This window comes from Falco naumanni, chromosome 5 (assembly GCF_017639655.2).
Source record: "Falco naumanni isolate bFalNau1 chromosome 5, bFalNau1.pat, whole genome shotgun sequence".
Lineage (NCBI taxonomy): Eukaryota > Metazoa > Chordata > Aves > Falconiformes > Falconidae > Falco > Falco naumanni.
Window position 1 is genome coordinate 28,713,308 of NC_054058.1, and position 20,022 is coordinate 28,733,329.

Below are 20,022 nucleotides of genomic sequence, written 5' to 3' on the forward strand. Positions count from 1 at the left end.
GGCTGAAGCTAGTCCCTTTCCTCTGCTTCTTCTGTCCTGGGAACCCACGGGGGCTGCTGGCATTTCCACTCGCTGTCCGCGAGAGCGGAGCCGCTGGATGGGGTGGGCACCCATCACCTGTGGGACACCAGCACTGGGGAGAGCTGTGATGGGAAACAGCCAAGGGAAACGAGCCCGAGGGTGCAATGCCATGCAGAGGTGGCACCTCACTGTCCTTACCCTCTGAAATGACGTGCCCAGAGAACAGGGAGGGAACAATGACGCTGCGGTGGCACTGGTGCCATGCTGGGAACGTAAAGGGCCTGAGCAGTAGGTGGGTTGACTTGTGGGGTGTGCAGAGATATATTTTCCCCAGTGCTGTGTGTGCCCTGGGTTGTAAGGGGTGCGGGGGCTGCCCGGTGCTCTGCCAGAGCCCAGTTCTTATCGACGGCTTTTTCTTTCTGCCCGGTACCAGGTCGCAGGGGAAACAGCCTGAGCAGTGGCATGGCAGCGCGCAGGGGACGCCCACCCGCCCCACGCACCCGCCAGCACAGAGACACGGCGCTACACAGACCTCACCTATGGCTCAGTCATCAGGGCAAGAAAACCTGTGTTGGCTCCTGTTTTCCAAATAAGAGCTAGGCGAGGCTGATAAATCCGAGCAGAAGGGCAATCCCAGTGCAACGGCTGCTTCTCATCAATGAGAGGACATCTCGCAGGTGAGGCCAGCTGCCCGTCATGGGGGCCTGCAAAGGGACCCCCTCCGAGGGGGTTACCCAGTGCGGCTGGCACAGCCCCAGGGACCCGTGTTGAGTTTGCATTGCTTTAATGTTTAACAGGTGCAGGTGCACCTCCGCAACCCAGGCAGCGGAGCAGGAGGCTGGTGGTAGTCAAAAAAGAGGAGGTTTTGCAGCGCATGCTGCAGGCACTTTTTGAAATGTTAATATCACATCGTCTTGCTTCTACTTTTCTGAAGTGGTAAAGCCCAACTCAAGCAAAAATCTTCCACTGGAGCTAATGAGAGCCATACATATCAGTCTTTTCAGCAGCTAGGAATTAATACAGAATATTTTATCCTTTAAAATGCTGGGCAAACATTAACTAATCCTCTCAACACCCTTCTGGGGTAGGTAAATATTACTCTTTCCCAGGTGCAGAAACTAAAGAGGAAAAGTTATGTGATTTGCTTAAAGCCACAGAGGGAATCAGGTGGGGGTAGAGATGGGGGGGAGGGTTTTTTATAGCTTGAGCTCACTGCAGGTGCTGCCTCTTAGCCAGCACTGTTTTGTAAACTTGGTTGGGGGGGGGGGGGGGAAATGCTCTGGTGTCTCCTCAGTGCTGCAAGAAGCGGAGCAGCTGATGCACGAGCACGCCTGCTGCTGTACAAACCAGCGGTGCTCCAGGGTCTGCCCAGACCACCGACAAAAAGAAGGGCCTTTGTAGGCAGGGGTTTCAGGGAGCACACCGCTCTGCAAAAACCCTCTTTCTTTGAAGTCAGTTAAGTTTTGGCCAGTTGGCTTCAAGGTAGGACTTAATGCCATGAAAAGCTTGTTGCTTCCAGGCTGAGCTTGCCATGGGTGGGGGATGCCTCTCAGGGGGCTTAGCCCCCAGCCGCCTGCTTTAAAGCGGGTGATAAATGTTGTCTGCAGAGCTGGACTTGTTTATCTTTGGGATTTACATCACAGACAGAGTGGTGGGACAGTCCTGTGTTTGCAGACCTGGAGCTGAGCACCCGTTCCTGCCAGTCCGGCTTGAGGAGGGGGCTGCTGCTGCCCGGGCTCAGCCTTCCCACAGCCGCCCTCAGGCTGGAGCAAGGGTGACTGCTGGGAAACCAGCACCCTGTGCTCCTTGGGATGCTTGCCTCCTTGTCTTTGTGGCTGGGATTTTAAATGCTCTTATAGGGAGGGGTTTCTCTCGTTGTGCTTAATTGCATGACACTAACCTCTCCCTGCTGCCATTCCCTTGGTGTGTTGGCTTGTCTCCTTGCTTGTTTTCTCATCTCTGACCTGGTCAGGGCTTCAGTTCACAGGCGATGACATAAAATTCAATGGAAACGTTTGTGTGTGAAGCCGCTCTCGCCTGCAAAGATAAAGGTCATCTGCGTGCCTCCAAGGTAGCACCAGGGTTTACTATTTACCCACCTAGCTACGGCTGCGGCCACTCCAGGGCAGTTGCTGTCCATTGGAAAGCCCTTGTTTGTTGTCCCCGATCTGTTTCGGGTCGGGTCCAAGGCAGGGCCATGTAGTTGGTGTCTGTTACGGTGTGACGGGCTGCCAGGCAAGGCTTCTGTCTCTGCTGCGTAGTGCCTGGGCTTTTTTAATTGGAGACACGTGGTTTATTATTTAAAAGAATATGCTTTCGCAGTCGTTTGTTAGGATTTTGTATCTGAGAGTGCTGCAGCTTGTGAGCCTTAAATTAAGCCATACGAAGGACATTGAGCACCTCGGGAAGGGGGTGCTGCAGAACCAGAGCCTATTGTTCTCACCCTGAATTGTGGGGAAGCTCTTTCCCCATGCCAGCTCTTTTACTTGGTAGCCAACTAATACACACGGTGGTTTGTTTCTGTCTCCATCTGTTCCAACTTCAGTTTATTCATGCCTCTGTAGGTATTGTACCCTCTGCTGCTTTTTTTTTTTTTTTTTTTTTTTTTGGATGAGTGCGCCTCCTCTTTTCATGGTTCACTTATTCATTTTGTAGGTCTCTGGCTTCCTTGTCAAGTTTTCTCTTTTGTTGTATTAATTGGTCTTAAATCTGTAGTCAGGTGCTGCGTGCACGCTTCCCGTGTACACCTTAACCATCTGCCGTGTTTCATCTCCATGGCACCCAGGCCAAATTCCAGCTCTGGCAATGACATCCTGCCTCCTCGCACTTTCCCTGGGCTTTTAGTTTGCTTTAGGTCATTTTTTTTTTTTTTTTTTTTCTATCCTAATGTGCCACTCCACTCAGTGGGGGGGGAGAGGTGCTCTTGGGTGGTGAGAGGCTCCAGGCTGCCAGCACCCATCTGGGGGCAAAACGTTCTGCAGCAGGCAGCTCTCCTGCCCGTCAGGGGCAGCCACAGCCAGCTTGGAGACTGGAGGGGGAAATGGCGAAAATATTGCATCAGAAACAAGATGCTCGTTTGCAGCTCTGAGAGCAGTTGCATGACTTTCGGAGGCACGCAGTGAATTTTGCACTTCCCTGAACTCTTTTGCAGGAGAGAGCAAGTGGCTTTCTGAAATGGGTGCCATTGCCTCCTGCCTGTCCTTCTGCGGCTGTCGGCTGTAGTTCCTGAAGGAGGGCAGAGCAACTCCTGATAACGTTTACCTCTGGCCTTAACACTCCTAGACCTTGATACCTTCAAAGTAAAGCCCGATGTGTCCAAGTGATCCCAGAGCATATTGAAGCTCCAGGAGTCTCGCTGGCACTTTTGTTTGTCTTATCTGACACTTTAATAGTGCAAGAGTTGTTAGCTTTACAGCCGGGTTTTGGGAGGACAAGACTGGTGTCTGTGTTTGGGAATTGCTCTGTGCAGCACACGTTTTCCCTGGGGAGACAGCGGGTTCCTGCTACTTTTTTTCCTTTTTTTTATTTTTATTTAAATACTGGATTCTTAGTATTGATGAAGAGATTCTCTAATGCTCTAAAACTCACTTAAAAGCATGGCTTGAACTTCTTAGGTACTTTGTCTACTCCGTGTCAGCCTGGAAGCTTTCTCTTCTCTCTGCTAATCCTGTTACTTCCAGTGAGAGCCCCAGCCATGGGGGTGAGCTGCTGGCAGGGCTCTGTCTTGCCTGCACTCTCCAACTGGGAGTCCTTAATGCCACAGCCTGGCTCCAGTTGTCACACCAAGTCGTGTACTGATGACTGTGGGTGGGTGGATGTGTGTATGTCCTCCCACTGTTAACCGCTTGCTGCTTATCATCTGATCTCAGATTTACTGGAACAACTTGTGTGGTTTAGTGTCGGCAGTCAGACCCCTGCTACCTCGGTGTGGTTAGCTGCTTGTTCCTATGGTTTTACGTGCCACAACCTGTCAGGGGGCTTCTCCCTGGCTATCAGCAGGGTGGGAGTTCAGGGCAGGGACCTGGCCCAGGGGCCCCACTGCTGCTCGTGGAGGGCCCTCTCCACTGGCCTTTCCAAGGGCATCTGCATGTTCTGCTTTCAAGCATTGCCAAACAGGAGAAACAGCGCCCGTGTCCTTCCCGAGGGTGCTGGCCGAGAGCCCTGGGAAGGGGCCATGCTCTTTGGGATCCCCACCCTGAGCCTGCCTGCCCTCCTTCCCTTTCCCAGCTGGTAAATCAGTGTGCTCTGCAGATTGCTCTGTGAACTCTTGGAAGGGACTGAAATTACCATTGTCCCCATCCTCCCCAAATCCAGCGTGCTCTTCGTGTGGATTAGGGGTTCCCAGGCGCTTTGAGGCCTGTGCAAGGGCTGCGCTTTGGGCCACGTTCCCCTCTGTTCCTCAGCTCCGGCTGGAAGCGGGGCCGTTTTCCCCGCTGCGGAGCAGGACTGAGCCGGCTGGCAGGGCCAGGTGCCCGGCCGGGGCTGGGGCCGAGCCATGCGCCTCAGACTCTTGCCAGCTCTGTTATTAGGTGAAGTTATGCACGCTCAATTAACTTCCTCCCTGTACCTTTCATACAATCCTGTGTACAGGTTATGGGGCGGGATGGGACTCTTCTGTGCATTTAAATGTTGGTAAAACACGTATAAAATTACATACCCCCACACCTTTGTGCTTATTGGCACTTGGCTACCCAGTCAGTAACACAGCTTTGACAGCAGTCTGGGTGCACAGCCCGGAGCTGCCAGCACCCACCAAGAAGATGGGTTCCTGCTGAGGGTGGCAGCATCACCTGCCTCCTATACAGCCTTCGGTAGCAGGTGAAACCTTCCTGGTTGAGTGCAGGACCAGTGGTGGGAGCTGGGCTACAGGCAATGATAGGCATTGCTTTTTGCCTCAGTAGACAAAGTGTCCGTGGGACTTCAAATGATTGACCGGTGGCGGTTTCCAGCTTTGGAAATGCCAAAGGAAGGATTGGGACAGTGGGAGTATTCAAGGGAGGGTTGCTGTGTGAACTTATGTCACCTCCTGGGCTTATGCAAACCAGGAGAAGGAACGTCAGGGCTCGTCTTTGCAGAAGTCCTCTCGCCCTGTTCTACACACCATCCCTTGAAACAGCAGCAAGCTGCCTGTGCTCCCATCCTCCAGGCAGTGGAGGACAAAGTACTTGTACCGATGTGTCCCCTGGCGAGGCAGCACTGAAAGAGTAGGGAGAAAGACCAGTTCTTATCAATGAACAAAGCAGTACGGCTGGCAATAAAACTAGCACCAAAACCCCTGCAAGCTCAAATCCAAGCAATTTCTTGCAATATTATATATTATTTGTCTTTTGAGCCTTAAGGTCTTTGTGAAAACGGTGGCCTGCTTGGCAAGGTGTTAAACAGGCACACACATGCATATAGGAAAGCATCTGACCCGAAGTATTTAGAGTCCAAATGCACAAGACAGGGGCAAGGGGCAGGGAAAGGAAGGGTGATGGATCCCATTTCCCTGACAGGGAGTAGGCTGACTACAGGACAGATTTTTTTAATAATATTTGGAAGCACAGAGAAGGAGGGAGGAGGTTTCCCTGATGGGTCGCTTGCTGGGATGCTTCATAGCACAGCCTTTGGTGTATCTCTGAGTAATTAAATGTCCTTGAAAAGTTAGCCTTTGACTTGCGAGACTTGGGAATTCAGCACCAAGTTTTGACTCTGAAGTAGTCTTTTAACCATGGCAGCATCCTTCATTTGCTACAAGGTAAGACCTCTAGATCAGCAATACGTTGAGTCAGACTTGATTGTTGGTTTACAACAACCAGTTGGGTTGGTTTACCTGTGTAGTGGGTCAGTGCTTTGCTTGTGTCTGTCCCCGCATAGCTCTAATTCCTGTACTGATGGAACAGTTTGTGAACTGTTAATGGATTTATCACTGCTCTTGCTCCTGTGAAAGAAAGAAGTTGTTTTTCATGTTTTACAAGTACATGATGCAGCATAGAAGAAATAAGATTTTTTTAACCTCGTGTCAGAGAAGAAAGGGCTGGCATGGCGTTAGCATTGCCTCAGGTGGGCAGCACCCTGCCTCTCCCATGGGGATGCTTACAGCAGGGAGCAGAAATCCCCTGGTTAAGGACTCAGCCGGTGTTCCCTTCTCCTGCCTGTTTTCTCATTCCCACAGATCAGATCAGCCCTCTGCGCCACAGCCTGTCACCTGATTTATGGGAGCCATAAACTGCAAAGCAGAAAGAAATAAAAATACTAAACACTTAGTTTTTTAAAAGGCCAACAGCGCATTGAAGTCTCGGTGATAATTTGCTCATAAAGAAATATTATGCTTCAGATCATAATCCCAGGCTGCAGATGGAGACTGAGATCTAGCCTGAGTCTCTCCCACTTAAACTGTAAAAGGAAGGGAATAGGATTAAAAAAACCCACGTAGCATGTGGGGATTAGGCTTGGCTATCTTGCTGTCCATCACCTCTGGTGTCTGGGAGGTCTTGTGGGGAACTACTGATGTTCTCCAGAAAAAAACTTTGTTCTCTGCTGGAGGGACAGCATGCTTACAGAGGGATGGGAGGCGAGAAGAGAGGGGAGGATAAATATCCACGAGCAGCAGTCAAGCAACTGAGATTTACAGGCTATGTGGAAGTGCCCAAATTGTTGAACTGAGGGCTGTTCCCCTTGGACTAAGCAGGGGGTCTTGCCTACTTGAACTGTAATATTTTCAGCCTGGCCAGGCCAAATGCTTGTTGGTGCTGCTTGGGCAGCAGTTGCCTTTAATAGTTGTTGCTGAACACTCCTTTTTGGTCAATGCAGATGGATGTCTCTGTTTCCAGCAGTGAAAACCAGCCCCCAGCCAGCACAGGAGCTGTAAGAGCACAGAAGCAGTAGGCAACATGAGCAGGTTAGACCTTAAGTGGTGTCAGTGTTTGATTGCTAGAGAGGTCTCCCAGCTGCCCCAGGCAGGTGCCTGCTCCGGACAGATAAAATTATTTTCTGGTTAAGCTTTCTGCTGCAAACACCGCCTGTGTCTATTTACCTGCTGGGCTTGCACTGGTGATGGGCACCCGGCGGCTAAAAGCAATGCGTTTCTCCAAAGGGTATCAAGGATTTCGCAGCCAGTTCAGTGCAGCTGTATTTTCTCCTATTTGATCTTCTCCACCTTACCCTGTCAAAACCACCTATTAGTCCATGCTACCTCAAATGAATCCTGCTGTGATGCTCTAGGGTTGTAGGAGAGCAGGGAGGTTGTCAGCAATCTGTTTGATATTTACCCCCCCCCCTTCTGTCCTTTCCTTACATCCTGCAGGCAGGGAGGGTGCCAGCAGCGCTGCCTTGTGCTCTGAACAGCACAGAGCTTGGTTCCCTTTTTCAAGTCTTCTTCCTACAAGAAACTTTTCTTTAGAAGAGAATCTTGCTTTTTCAGATACGCATCCTAAATGTGGTCATGTAGGGCCATTTATAGACAGGGGAACTGGGAGGAAATTGTCACTTCCGGGGTGTTTTTTGTTTTCCTCCTTTTTTTTTTTTTTCTCTCACCTGATAATCAAAATGAATGGATTTTCCAGGAAGCCCTAACTCTGCTCTGGGGCTTATAATATTGATGTAGCCCACTGTTCCAGCTCAGTTCCAGGTGCAGCCTTAGCAGTGTTGAATTATCACCTCCCCTTGGCCTGCTGGCCACACTGCCTCTGACATTGCCCGCTCTGCGGTTCGTGGTGTTTGTGATGCGAGCACACTGCTAACTCTCACAGCCTGGCATGCCTGTAACTCCCGGGTCCCTTTCAGCTGGGTGACTACTCAGCCAGCCTGTTCCCAGCCTGCGCTGATGCCTGCTGTTATACCATCCCAAGACAGAGCTTTGCACTCCCCTTCCTGTGCTTCGTGAGGCTGCTGTTGACCCAGAATGTGAGTTTCTCAGGGTTTTTTGGATCCTCCGTTTGCTGAGGCTATGGTCTTTCTCCCATGCTACATTTAAAGGGTTTTTATTACTCCTTGAGAACTACTGAAGTTCAGCCTTGCTGCATCTTGAAGGCTTGCTGGTGATCTCAGCAGACACATGTTAATGGTAACCAAAGGGGCAGGGTACTGCATTTCAACAAGGACTTTCTTAATTAAAATAAGAAGGCTTTAACAAAAACAGATCCAAAGCTTAAGCAGCCTGGTTGAAAAGGGAATCTGAAGTATTTAAGTTCTCCCACAAAGACGCTGCTTGGGCATTTCCCCAGTTCCTGGGGTGGTCCTGGGCTTGGCAGCGCCTGTGCTCCTGGAGCAGGAGATGCTCCTGCCCTGCTTGTGCAAGCAGGAGGGTTTCGATCACTCTTTATCAACGCCAGGGAAGCAAGGACATGAGTCTAGTTTAATTCCTCCGGGGAAAAAAAAAAAATTTACCTTGTATATTAATCCAGCCAAGAGTGTTCCCTCCTCTACAGCCCTTTACAGTACTGAATGCTGTAGGGGAAACCTCTCCGGGAGAGAGGCCTTACAGGCTATTTCTCCTCTAGTTAGAACAGGCAGTTCATTATCTTGGCAAAATCAAAACTTTCAAAGCTTCTGGTTGCCCCCATCTTTCCCCTAGTGTTTCCTGAAATGTTTAGCAGCATCCTCTTTGCCTGTTTCCCAGAGACTGGGTTCCTCTTTGCAGTCAAGGTTTCCCTTTCCCTCCTCCTCAGTCACTGAGCAGCAGGGATTTTATGTCTTTGCAGGGAAAACAAATTATTGTGATGGCCAAAATGCACTATTTCTTCTGGTAAGTGTCTGCAGAAGTGGAACTTTGTTCCTTTCTTCAATTGTATTTGCTTCTGCAGACATGAGGGAGAAGGGATGCCTGCTCCCACCAGACACGAAGTACACTTGGGAATGTGGTGAATTTTTCAGTGATCCCTTTCAATACACAGTAAGAAATCAGCTCTGAACTTCATTCCCTCAAAACCTGGCCTTTGATTAAAAGGTGGCAAATGGTGTGTCCTTGCAGGTCTGGCAATAGGCACTGGTACCATCTGAATAGCAACGAACATCTTGCTTCTAATAGGGCTAAAATAGTGGCACTCTGTGGGTCAGAGTAAGCAATAGTTGCATGTTCACAGCCGGTGCCAGAAGTGGTTGATAAATCACTGATCGCTCCAATAAAATGCTCAGAAATGAGGAATGTTTCCAGTAACTTTACTTGGATGTTCTTAACTCTGACCTTCAGGGAGCACAGATACTTACAAAGAATAATTCACAGATACTGTTCATTATAAAGTATCCAAATGAAAATACTTTAAACCAGAGAGCTATATGCAGGTTTGGATAAGCAAGCAAGCATGCTTTTGCATCATCCTTTAAGTCAGTGTAGGTTTGCTTCTTGGGTACCAGGTCCAGCACAGTTACCACACTGGTTTGGGCAGCAGCTGCAAAGTAAATGAAACGTTTGGCTCTTTTGCTTGTGAGCCTGCAGGGAAGCTGGGGGTAGCAGCGGGTGTTTGGCTGCTCCGCTGCTGGGGAGGTGGTTGTAATTTCTGTGTGACCCCTTTTCACTGGGCAACTTGGTTGCTGCAACAGGCGTATGCTGGGGTAAGTAGTGCTGATCCCAGGCCACCCAGGATTCAAAGCATGCCACCTGCTCAGCTTCTCTGTTGCTTTGATTTTCTTTCTGGTGTTACCCTGCCCAGCAAAACCTATGAAAGACTACATTTGCAGTGCCATCCATCAGCGCTTCTCTTTCTGGTTTTATCAGTGATGGGCTCTCACCTTCCTTTCTGCTTTGTTTCATAAGATCCTTCTTTCCTCTGTGCCTTTCGTGCAGCTCCTTTGCACGTGCCCTCGTTGCCTCCAGTGGGGTGTGTTTTCTGCCCACCAGCGGGCTGACCATGCTCCATGTCTGCCAGGGCTGCTCTCCCTTCCTCTGCCTCTGAAGGAACGGCTCCTCGGGAGCAGTGGTCAGCACAGCAGGCAGCGGACAGAAAATCACCCCTGGGATCTTGAAGTTTCTTTTGGAGGTGACCTGGCTTGAGTGGGCGTAATGGCTTGACAATAGACTGGCTGCAGGAACCACAGTGGTCCCCTTGCACACGACTCTCACTGCTCTCATCTGATGCTGAGGTGCAACGCTGACTCCATTACCCATCCCTGCTTGTCCAGTGGCAAAGCAATTCATTTTCCGACTTGCATAGTCTATTGAACACTTCTTTAAATTAGGGCACTGGAGGTGTAATTTAGATTAGGGTTAAGTTCCAGCTGCAGGGGGGACACAACATGCAGTGCGTGTGCCAACAGGCACACTCATCTCACCAGAAAGCAAATAAATCTGCCTTCCTGGCAGAGAATTCCCTCCTAAACCCAGGGACCCTCTCAGGCTTCGCTGGGGTGCAAAGGTTGTTCACGGCGAGAGGAGGAGGGAGCCGTGGCCTGATGGAGACGGGCGAGCAGCTGGGCAGAGCCGGCTCCTCGGGTGCCGGGTGGTGAATGAACGCTGTCTCACGACCCAAACGCACAGTGCTGCAGTGGAGGTCGCTGGGCAGATGGAGTAGGGGATGTTTTCTGTGGACATCTCTTTTATTCCTAGGAAACCTGCGTGATAGGCTTTTCAAGTCCGCTGTTCCAGAAGAGCAACTAAACATGTGCTGAACTTTGATCGTGCGAGTGTTGGCGTTAATAAGTTACAAACTGACCCAAGTGCTCTGCAGGAGCTGAAGGCAGCCTGGGGGAAGTTCCCTGCTTTTCAGTCAGAGGCACCTCGTTACACCCCATCCCATTTGCATCGGCTTCATTAACTCAGGCAGCCTCTCCAGCTTGGATGCCAGGACGGCTCTCTTAGTCACTTTAATTCAGCTCTGGGCTGGTGCAACCAGCTGCTGAAATGTGGCTGTGCAGGAACTGCAGCATGGTGCAGGCCTGAGGCTCGGGGGAGCAGAGCTGCCATGTCCCCATCTGCCCGGGGAAGCAGGGAGGTGTCATGGAAGAGCCATGGAGAAGAGAGGCCAGGAGCTCTGCCACCGACGCACTGTCCACCTCCAGTCTTTCTCTTTTCTCTGACTTTTCATAGCCCAAGTTAAAGGCCTTTTGCTTTATATGGCTTTTTGCTTTATCTGCCGTCGAAGTCTTTTCTTAGTTGGTGGCTTTGGGAATGACTGCCTTGCTTCTGAGACTTAGTAGTTGCTGGGAATCTCCTGTCCACTGAACTCAGTATGATTCCTGCTTATAAAGCACAAGTATACTTTACAAGAGCTGCTGAAGCTTCACTGTGAAGTGTAAAACCCAAAGAAGGAAGCAATGCTGTTTAGATATCATGGTTTCTACTTTTGGGTTTGGTTTTTTTTCTAAAGTAGGAATTTTACAGTTTAGCAAAAACTTATTCCTGAACAAAGCTTGTTTGGAGACCTTCTTGTTGATGGCCCTAGGAGGTTTTTTTGCAACAATTACATAGAATTTATTTTAACTACACCAAATACAACAACAAATAGGAAGAGAAACTGAACTTTGGATACAGCCTTCCTCTTCGATGTGCACTTCTTAGTACCAGAAAATGCCAGAAGCCGTTTTTCCAGCAAAAAACTGACAAATGCGCTCTTTAGCTGTATGTGTACAGCTGCCTCCTTACCATTCCTGTCCCTTATACTCACCCATATAGTCACCCTTATAGACACTCCAGGCTCCATCAGCAGCCTCCATACAGTAAGTTGCCTGGCTCATTCCTGGACCCTGTCGTTCTCTGCTCTGGAGCGCCTGGCACTGCCTCCTGGCAGTGAAGCAGGCACGTGCCGGAGCTCCTTTGTGGTCCCAGGTGCCACCCTCAGGAGCAAGCTTTTCCCTTGGGTTTGGACCTTATATTTATTTCTTTGCTTATGTCCCATAGGTCATATTGTCTGAAGGAGACCCACCTTGCTGTTGTTTCTGTGTGGCTAAGGTTGCTTGTGCAAGCAGTGCCGATGGGGAGGCATGAGACAGCTGAGGGTGGCCAGGGCAGGGACTGCGTGAGCCAGTGTGCCATGCCTGGATGAGCAGTACCTCTCTGTGGTTGCTTGCTAGAGCTGGCCTATGTGCTGCAGCTGCCGTGGGGCCAGGCAGCATTGTAGTCCCTTGGGCGGTGGCACGGGTGTCACAGGGTCACCCTGCTCCCTACATTGGAAGGACCTGGCTTCTCTTCGTCTGGTGCCTCCAATGCCAGCTTGCAGGGGTGGTGGGAGAAGAGGCAAGCAGTGTGCTGCAGCTGGGACCCCCCCCCAGGGGCTTGGCAGTTAATGGTTCTGCCCTGAAACAGGGGAACCTGGGTCCTGCCACCAGCCCTGCAGGACCTGAGGGGCTGTAATGCTGCAGCCACAGATGTGGCTCGCACAGAGCGGGCCACGGCTGCCACTTGACAAAGCAGCAGAGGTTTGGCAGAGGCATCTGTGCCGCTCCTGAGGCCGGGAGGGATGCGGTGGAGCGTGGTGGGTGCTCAGTGTACACCAGTCATTGCTGCCAGATCTGCTCCCTAATGCAGCCTAGCAGGGCTTGCTGGCCCTGTATCGGTGGTGTGGGGGGAGGGCAGCCCTACTGCTCCCCCCCCCCCCGCAGGACCAGGTGACCGTTCCTCATCTCCCACAGGTGTCGCAGGGCCAGATCTCTGGAAGGAGCAGGCGACCCTCAGGAGGGGGCCGCCAGGTGCTCTGTAGGTGCAGAATAACAACCCCCTGGGGTGCATCTGCCTGTGTGTAGCCCCCTGCTCCCTACCTGCGCTCTGGGGCAGCAGGAGCACAGCCGTGTGCCAGACAGGCACGTACGGCAGGGCCAGGGCAGGAGGCTTTTCGCACGCGAGGGCTTCCTCCAACAAAGCCGTTTCTGTCCTGCTCCCAATATTTCTGCCTGTGCGGTTGGGGACTGGGGGGGTGGAGAAGCACAAAGGACCCCAGACAATAGGGCGAGCGGGAGCATTCCTCACACCCATGGCGGCCAGAGAATGAGCTTTGTCTCCAGCTGCTGCCTCCCTCCGCTTCGGTGCTGTCCTCCCCTGCTCCTTTGTTCCCGCGCTGCCTGCCAGGGGTGAGACAGGCAGGTGAGCGGCGTGCGAGGCAGGGGGCTGGCGACGTGCTGCGGCGGGTGCATATTAATGGATCTCTCCAGCCTGTCACTGGGTGTTTGACTTGATTCATGAGACTCCTCCGTCTTGGGGACTACAGATGCGGCTGGGAGGGAGAGAGAGCAGGGAGAGAGCTATTGTCTGCCAGGCCTGGGGCCCTGCTGGTGCCACTCTGGCGGCTGCCACCGCCACCCCGAGCCGCAAAAGCACTTTGCACCTTTGCCCCGATGTCCTTCCCATCCTGGGTGTCTGTCCGTCCAGGGTGATGCCAGGTGGGACCAGCTGACACCCGCGCATCAGTGCGTGTCCCTGCAGCATGAGGCTGCACAGGGAAGAAGGCAGGCAGGCAGGCAGGCAGGCAGGCAGGCAGCTTCCCAAACACACGCCCCGAAGTGCAGGAGCAATTGTGCTCCCCGAAGTGCAGGAGCAATTGTGCTCCAGTCACAACGGGCTGCTCATGCAAGTGAAAACACTTCCACCCAGTGCCTTAACTGACATCAGAAATCCAGCACAGAAAAGCCTTTTTGGTGCCTTTTTTTTTAAATGGCAGCTGTAGATTTTACTCTAGATTTTATGACTGGCTATAATTTTTGAACAAAGTAAATACACAGGTGGTGGACAGATATTAGCCAGGCAGCAGTCAGCTTCTGTCTCGAAAAGGCTGATTCAGGTACAGCATTTGATAGTGCTCATGTGAAAAGGGTGCATATGGTAATACCAGGGAAGGAAAACAAACGGGACGGAGTGTCCATCATGCTGACAAAGACCCGGATTGTACATGCTGGGGTGCAAATAGGATTGTCTGCCTATTCAGCTGACTCTGTCTTCCCTTTTCCCCATCCCCAAGCAGCGGTAGTGCCTGAACTCCTTGGGGAGCTGTTTGAGTCAGGGGGACAAATGTGCATGGGGGAGGGGGTTGAAGGAGCACATGGAGGAGGGGTAAGAGCAGAGAGGGTGCTGCTTTCAGGGGCTACAATAGAAAGGGGCTAGCTGGTGGGATAAAGCTCCGTGGTCGGGTTTGTTGGACTGAATGAAGGAACCTACAGATGAGCTTGTCTGACAGCTTTCCTTTTATATCTCTAACATGCAGTTCATCCCGTCCTGAACTATACATTGAACAACACATCTATACCATGCTCCAGAGCAAAAGTGCAAGGTTTTATTTATTGGGGGTTTTTTAATTTTATTTTTGGGTTTGTTTTTCTTTTTCTTAGCTGTCAAGGAATAAAGCTGAACTGAGGGGGAAAGGAGCATTTATTTCCAGCAAGTAAAGATAGGAAGGCTGAAAACAAGGACTTTCTCCAGGCATCAAACCCCACCTCATGGTTTCTAGTAAACTACTGGAACTACAAAACAAACAAATGAAGAAACGTCAAGGTATATTTACTCTCCTGTTAGCCTCCTGTTCCGCTCCCTCTCTGGCGCCTTTTGGCAGCATGCAAGGGTGCACCCCAATGCTGTGTCCTGGGAAGGGGGCATGGCTGTGATCCTGGTTGGGGTGAGGTGACTGAATGAGTACCTGGCTTGCAACTCCTGCTCTCCGGCTGTCACAGTGTGGAAAGGGTGCTGGAGGGGAGCCTGCGTTGGGAAGAGCGGTGCTCGGGGCTGTGCCAGCCCTTTGCGCTGTCTGCTCTCAGCGAGGCAGAAAATCGGTTCTAAAGGGGAATTCGCACACACCTGTTTGCAGCTGAAGCCAGAGCAGCTTATGTTAGAGGTCACCCAGACTTGACTGCCATCAAATATTGGCTGCAAGTGAGACGGGTTTCTTGAATGCCATGTTTTACTTGGTGACACATCCAGAACTTCTGGGAAGAGCTTTTTCAAATAAGATTGTCCTCAAACTTTTTGCAGGTCTCTTTTATTCTTTTCTTCTTCTTCTTTCTTATAAAGACAATTAGGCAATCACAGCATTTTGATGATGTTGTTTCTTAGCCTCTTGCTTCGTAGCTCATGGCCTTCCTGAAGAATCAAGGAGATGCTGATAAATTGGGTGTAGGAGACTTGCCTGCTGTTCCTTTCCCTGTCTAATGTTCCTCTCTGAGCTACCCTTGGAGTGCATCCTGCCCCTAGTTGTTCTGTTAACTTGTCTCTGCTTGTAACACTCTGTACATAAACCACAACCGGGTGCTTTTTGCTCTGATTGAAATCATGCTGTGTAAAAGAAAATACAAATTAGCTCTGGCCTTTGGGCTCCTGACAAGTTTCCAGCGCTGCTTTCAGCACCACAGAGACCGTGTAACTCCGTGTCCTTCGTGCAGTGACGTCTCCTGCTCCGTCATGAGCTGGGCTGGCTGCCGCACATCCACGTTCAGCCGTTAATACTTCAAGCAGCTTTTAGCACTGAAGGAGGAAGAGAGATTGCCAGCAGCTGGGTGAAATACAGGAACCTGCTTTTTCTTGCTAGGGGACAATAATGTGGGAAGGGGTAAAAGGAGGAGGATTTCCTGGGTAATTCCCCAAACCTTGATGTTTGTGCAAATACTTCCTGGTCTAATGTATGCCAAGTGATTGGGGAGCTCAGCACGGGGAGAGCTAATGCTTCAGTACAGGATTAACCCTTGAATGAAGAGTACGGTAGCATCTTATACAAACTATAGCTTAAGTTTGTCAGACCTTTCATGCAATGAAGCACAGGACACTTCCCTGCCTCCTTCAGGGATTCAGGCCATGCACACCATTTCAGCGCTGCTGAAGCTGCAGCTATCATGTCACATTTTCAGCAGAAACCTTTAAGCCTCAGCAACTTCCTCCAAGGATGCTGAACCAAGCGCCACCCAGACCCACGAGTTACAGATGACATCGCTGGTTCGAAATGGTGTGTGGGAACGATGTGGGCGAATGTTCCCTACACTGGGTGTTTTCTAAAGGTCTCTGAAGCATAAGGCATGACTGAATGACTTGTGTTTTCTCTAAATGACGAGTGGGTGAATCTTGAATCATTGGGCTGCTTTTATTTTTGTTAGATGTGTGTGGGCTGACAACATGACTCAGTATTTTCTCTGCAGATGCAAAGATCATATTGCCAATTCTGGGTATACTTCAGGCAGTTTCATGCAGAGAACTGGAATGCTTTTCTAGTCTGGAGCTTTGCTTTTTGGCAGCCTTAAGCTTCTTGATGTGAAAATAAGTAATTAATTTTAAAAATGAGTGCTTTGCCAAAATGTACAAAAATACAATGAAGAAATGGCCGAACACTTGAAAACTACCTCTGCCCCCATGTTTTCTCAACAATTTATCTGATTATTTTTGTTATTCTGGAAAGGTCCATTAATGTCTGATTTTTCTTTCTGATTCTCCCTAGTCTCAGTTACTGCTGGGTGATCTCTTTGGCTGCTGAGTATCATCTCCGCTATTAGTTCAACCAGCCGTGCGCTGCTGGGTGAGAGCCACTGGCCTCTGAGCGATGGTTGTGAGTTCTCCCCCTCCTCCCAAGAGACAAGTAGGCATATTTGTGGATACATGTATGTGGTTCAGCCAGTACTCAGAGCTGACACAGAAGTCCCAGAAAATTTCACTTTCTCCCTGCTGGCAACCTCCCTGCCACACTCCCCCTTCTTTATCTTCCTTTTATGCCATGTACAGTGTATGGCATGTGCTTTGAGAGATGCATGAGGCCAGGCATGGGCTGTGGACGCTTTTATTTCGCAATGGTGAGTGCTCTCTTCTCCCACACCCTCTTCTCTGCTGCTGAGCAGAGTGCTGGTAGTCATGTCCTTGACTTAGCAAGCAACCTTGACTTAGCAAGCAAGAACAGGTTGCTTGCTAAGACCCTTACCTGTAATCATAGCCCAGCATCCTAGGGCCACTGATAAACCATTTTTCCCTGGTGATACCAGCCCTCAGCCCACCATAAACCTTGCTGAAGATCTGGGAATGCCTAGACAATAACAGACTTGTGGGTGAAGGATGCTGTATGGCAAAGGTTGTCTTTTGGGAGATCAGAAGATGTTCTGCCTTATAGATGTATTCTGTAGAGCATGCAGGGTGAAATGAATTGCATACACCCTGCTTTTTTTGATCTGTAACAGCAACTGTAACACTAACTTTAACCACAGAAAAATTCCCACACTCAACCGCTAGCAATGGCCTTGGCTAACGTGACCTGTACTTAGCACTGTGACCTAAAACCCACTATGATCCCAACTCTATACTGGCCCATACAACAGAGAGCCATACCTCACCCATAGCTAATTATAAGCCATGTGCATAAGCATGTATTGTAGTTCTAGGGGACTGTATAATTTTCCTATTGTTCTAGTTCCTCAGTACTAAGATCTACTCCCTATTCCTGACATTTTCTCTAGCCTCTGCTGCCCACCCATGGCAATAACTAACTCCAAGCTTAAGGTTGAGCACATCCATTGTCCCTCCAGACCTCACAGGAAGTGATTTGATTCGGTTAGCTCAGGTGCCTTTGCAGCCCTGTCCCAGAATGATAAGAACCGGGCACCAGACCTTATAATATCTCTTCAATCCTCACATTATTCAGGAATAATCCTACACTTTCAGCCCTTTTTCCCCCGAAGCCTGATTCCAGCCTTAACCATAAACTATCAGCCAACACCCCTCCAAACATAACCCCAAGCCTTCTGCCTTGGTGAGTACCAGCACCCAGGCTTGTCCTGAGGAGCAAAGAAAGAGGTGGTGTGCTCTTTAGTCCTTGATGTCCCAGTCCCCAACCTTGACTTTCGTGTCTACAGACCTGATGCGCTTTACATATGGGCCTGTACCTCTGAGTGCTGGAGTCCTCCACCCCTGCCAGCCCCCACCCTCCTGACTGTTTCCAAGGTCTTTGCTGGAGTCCAGGTACGGGGCTGGGGGCAGCCAGTGGGGCTTGCTGGGTGTAGAGGTTGGAAGCTGCATTTGTCAAGGGTTGTGCTCAATAGGGCAGGGCACATTTTGGTGGAGATTAAGGTGCAAAGATTTTGTTTGGGCATGGCTCGAAGGATGAACTGGCTTGCTCCAGCTGCTGAGGGGATGGTAGGACGGGTGCAACCTAGAGCGTGGGCCAAGGGGGAATATGACAGTGTCTGTACATCAGTGAGACAGCAGGGAGATGATCACAGAGAAGCAGCGCTGGGTTAGGGATGATTAGAACAGCCTGAGAATGGCCAATGTGTTCCAGTGACCCTGCTCCTTTCTTAAGCTTCATTGACCCTACCTGCTTACTTCTCATTGCCTTTCCACTGGTTCTTCATCACCGTCCTCAGTCCTTGACCCGAGTGGGTCTCCAGAGCTACTTGCTGCTCCAGCGCTAGTTCTTCAGCCCTCCCCAGCCCTGTGGCACTGTTTCCTCGCCTGCTTTTGGCAGTCAGAGCGCATCCAAGGGGCCAAGCATATGAACATGAGGTTGCTTATGACAAGACGCCCTGCACCCCATATTTCATGTTGGCATGTTTTCCTGGTTGGGAGCTGAGGAATGAGAGTGCTATGGCCCCAGGTCTCTTCAGGTGTCAACTTCTTGCTGTGAATAATGAGCTTGCTTTGGGTTGGGCTTGACACTTGCTTCATTTATTTATTTGTATTCAAAGTTGGTATTGCATGTTTTGTTTCTAAATGGCATTTAATAAGACTGTCATATAAAAGCTCCACAAGTTTCTGCAAAGAATACTTACTAAAAGTGGTTTTGTAACCCTTACAGTGTGTGGTCTTTGGCTTTTCTGAACTTTTGCTGTGTCACATTTAAATATAGTTTAGTATAGTTGGAAAGAAAGCTTGGAAAGAGAAAAGATGTCAGAGAGCAGATCAGAACAAGAGGGAGGTGGAGCTGGTTTATGCTTCTTTTTTGCAACAGATGAAGTCGGTATTCCCCACCTGCTGAAGGAGTACCTACAGCAGACTGTATCACCAACACACCTTATTCTGAAATAAATTACAACAACAAAAGGATGTTGTTTCTGGCAGTAGACAAAGTGCTTATTAAATGGTGAGCTTTGCTTTGCATGCTTAAGGTCGCAACTTCTTTCTTTTCCAAAAAACCTAAGTTTGTTGCAGTAATCGACGTTGGTGAAGGGAAGGTCCCCACAGAGCGCTGAGACCAGCCTGCTTCCTCGTTCTTTGCACTCTCATCATTGGGCAACTTTCTTCTCTGTCAAGTGAAAACTTCCTTGTCCAGCCCAGTAACACTGGGCTCACCCTGAACAAAACAAGGTCTTCTCCCCACGTAACGCCCATTAGGCAGCGTCACACCCCTCTCTTACAGGAATACCCATCAGAGTGCTTTATGAAGGTGATTAAGGGTTTCGTCATTTGCAGACACCTCCTGAAGCACAATATGTGTGTGTTTTTGTGGCCACTTTTGGATAAAGGCACCACTGCAGCTGGTAACTGCAATTTCAAGATAAAACTCGCCATGTGTCAGCCTAAGAAACAGCAAATAAAGGAGCAAGGAATTGCTCATTTTCAGACTCCAGCATGGCTACATACGCTTACTGATGCTTTGTTGCACAAATGCAGAATAAGAACTTTAACCTGAATGATTGTCTCTTTGTAGTTATTGTATTACCTGTAATTGTTTCTGCAAGAGCTTGCAGGCTCTGCCATTAATATGCATCTTTCTGGGTGTGCTTTTGAATAAGATTAATAAAGGAAAACAGTATTTTTCATGAGAAAGCCTCTTGGTATGTATTATTTCCAGAAACCATGAAATCATCATTTGTTACTTTACCCCTCTTAAGCTTAACATCAGCTTTTTAGAGGACTGGTGTGTCTGCAGCCACATTCTGAGTTGCTGAAATAGTGAGATGTGTTGGAAAACAAGAGTACCAAAGCACCCACTAACAACATCCTGCAGGGCAGAACTCCGAGCACTTTCTAAATAGGTCAGGGTTTGGTCTGAGAATCTGGTATTTCTTGAAGATGTCCTTTAAATTTCCTTCTCCATTTGGTCACATAGCCTGTGTGCCGGATTTATTTGTTTTGCAGTTCTTTGCTGTCAAATCATCATCTCGTGTTGCTGTCTTATATAAATGTTAACATTAGCTAGC

The 20,022-nt window shown here is 49.7% G+C and overlaps 1 long non-coding RNA gene across 1 annotated transcript; it reads left to right on the top strand.

Moving 5' to 3' along the window:
* The first annotated feature begins 1,258 nt into the window (after window positions 1–1,258).
* LOC121088988 lies at window positions 1,259–19,644 on the top strand. Its single transcript, XR_005828095.1, has 2 exons — window positions 1,259–1,503; window positions 14,251–19,644. It is a non-coding gene; the product is annotated as an uncharacterized LOC121088988 (long non-coding RNA).
* The last annotated feature ends 378 nt before the right edge of the window (window positions 19,645–20,022 follow it).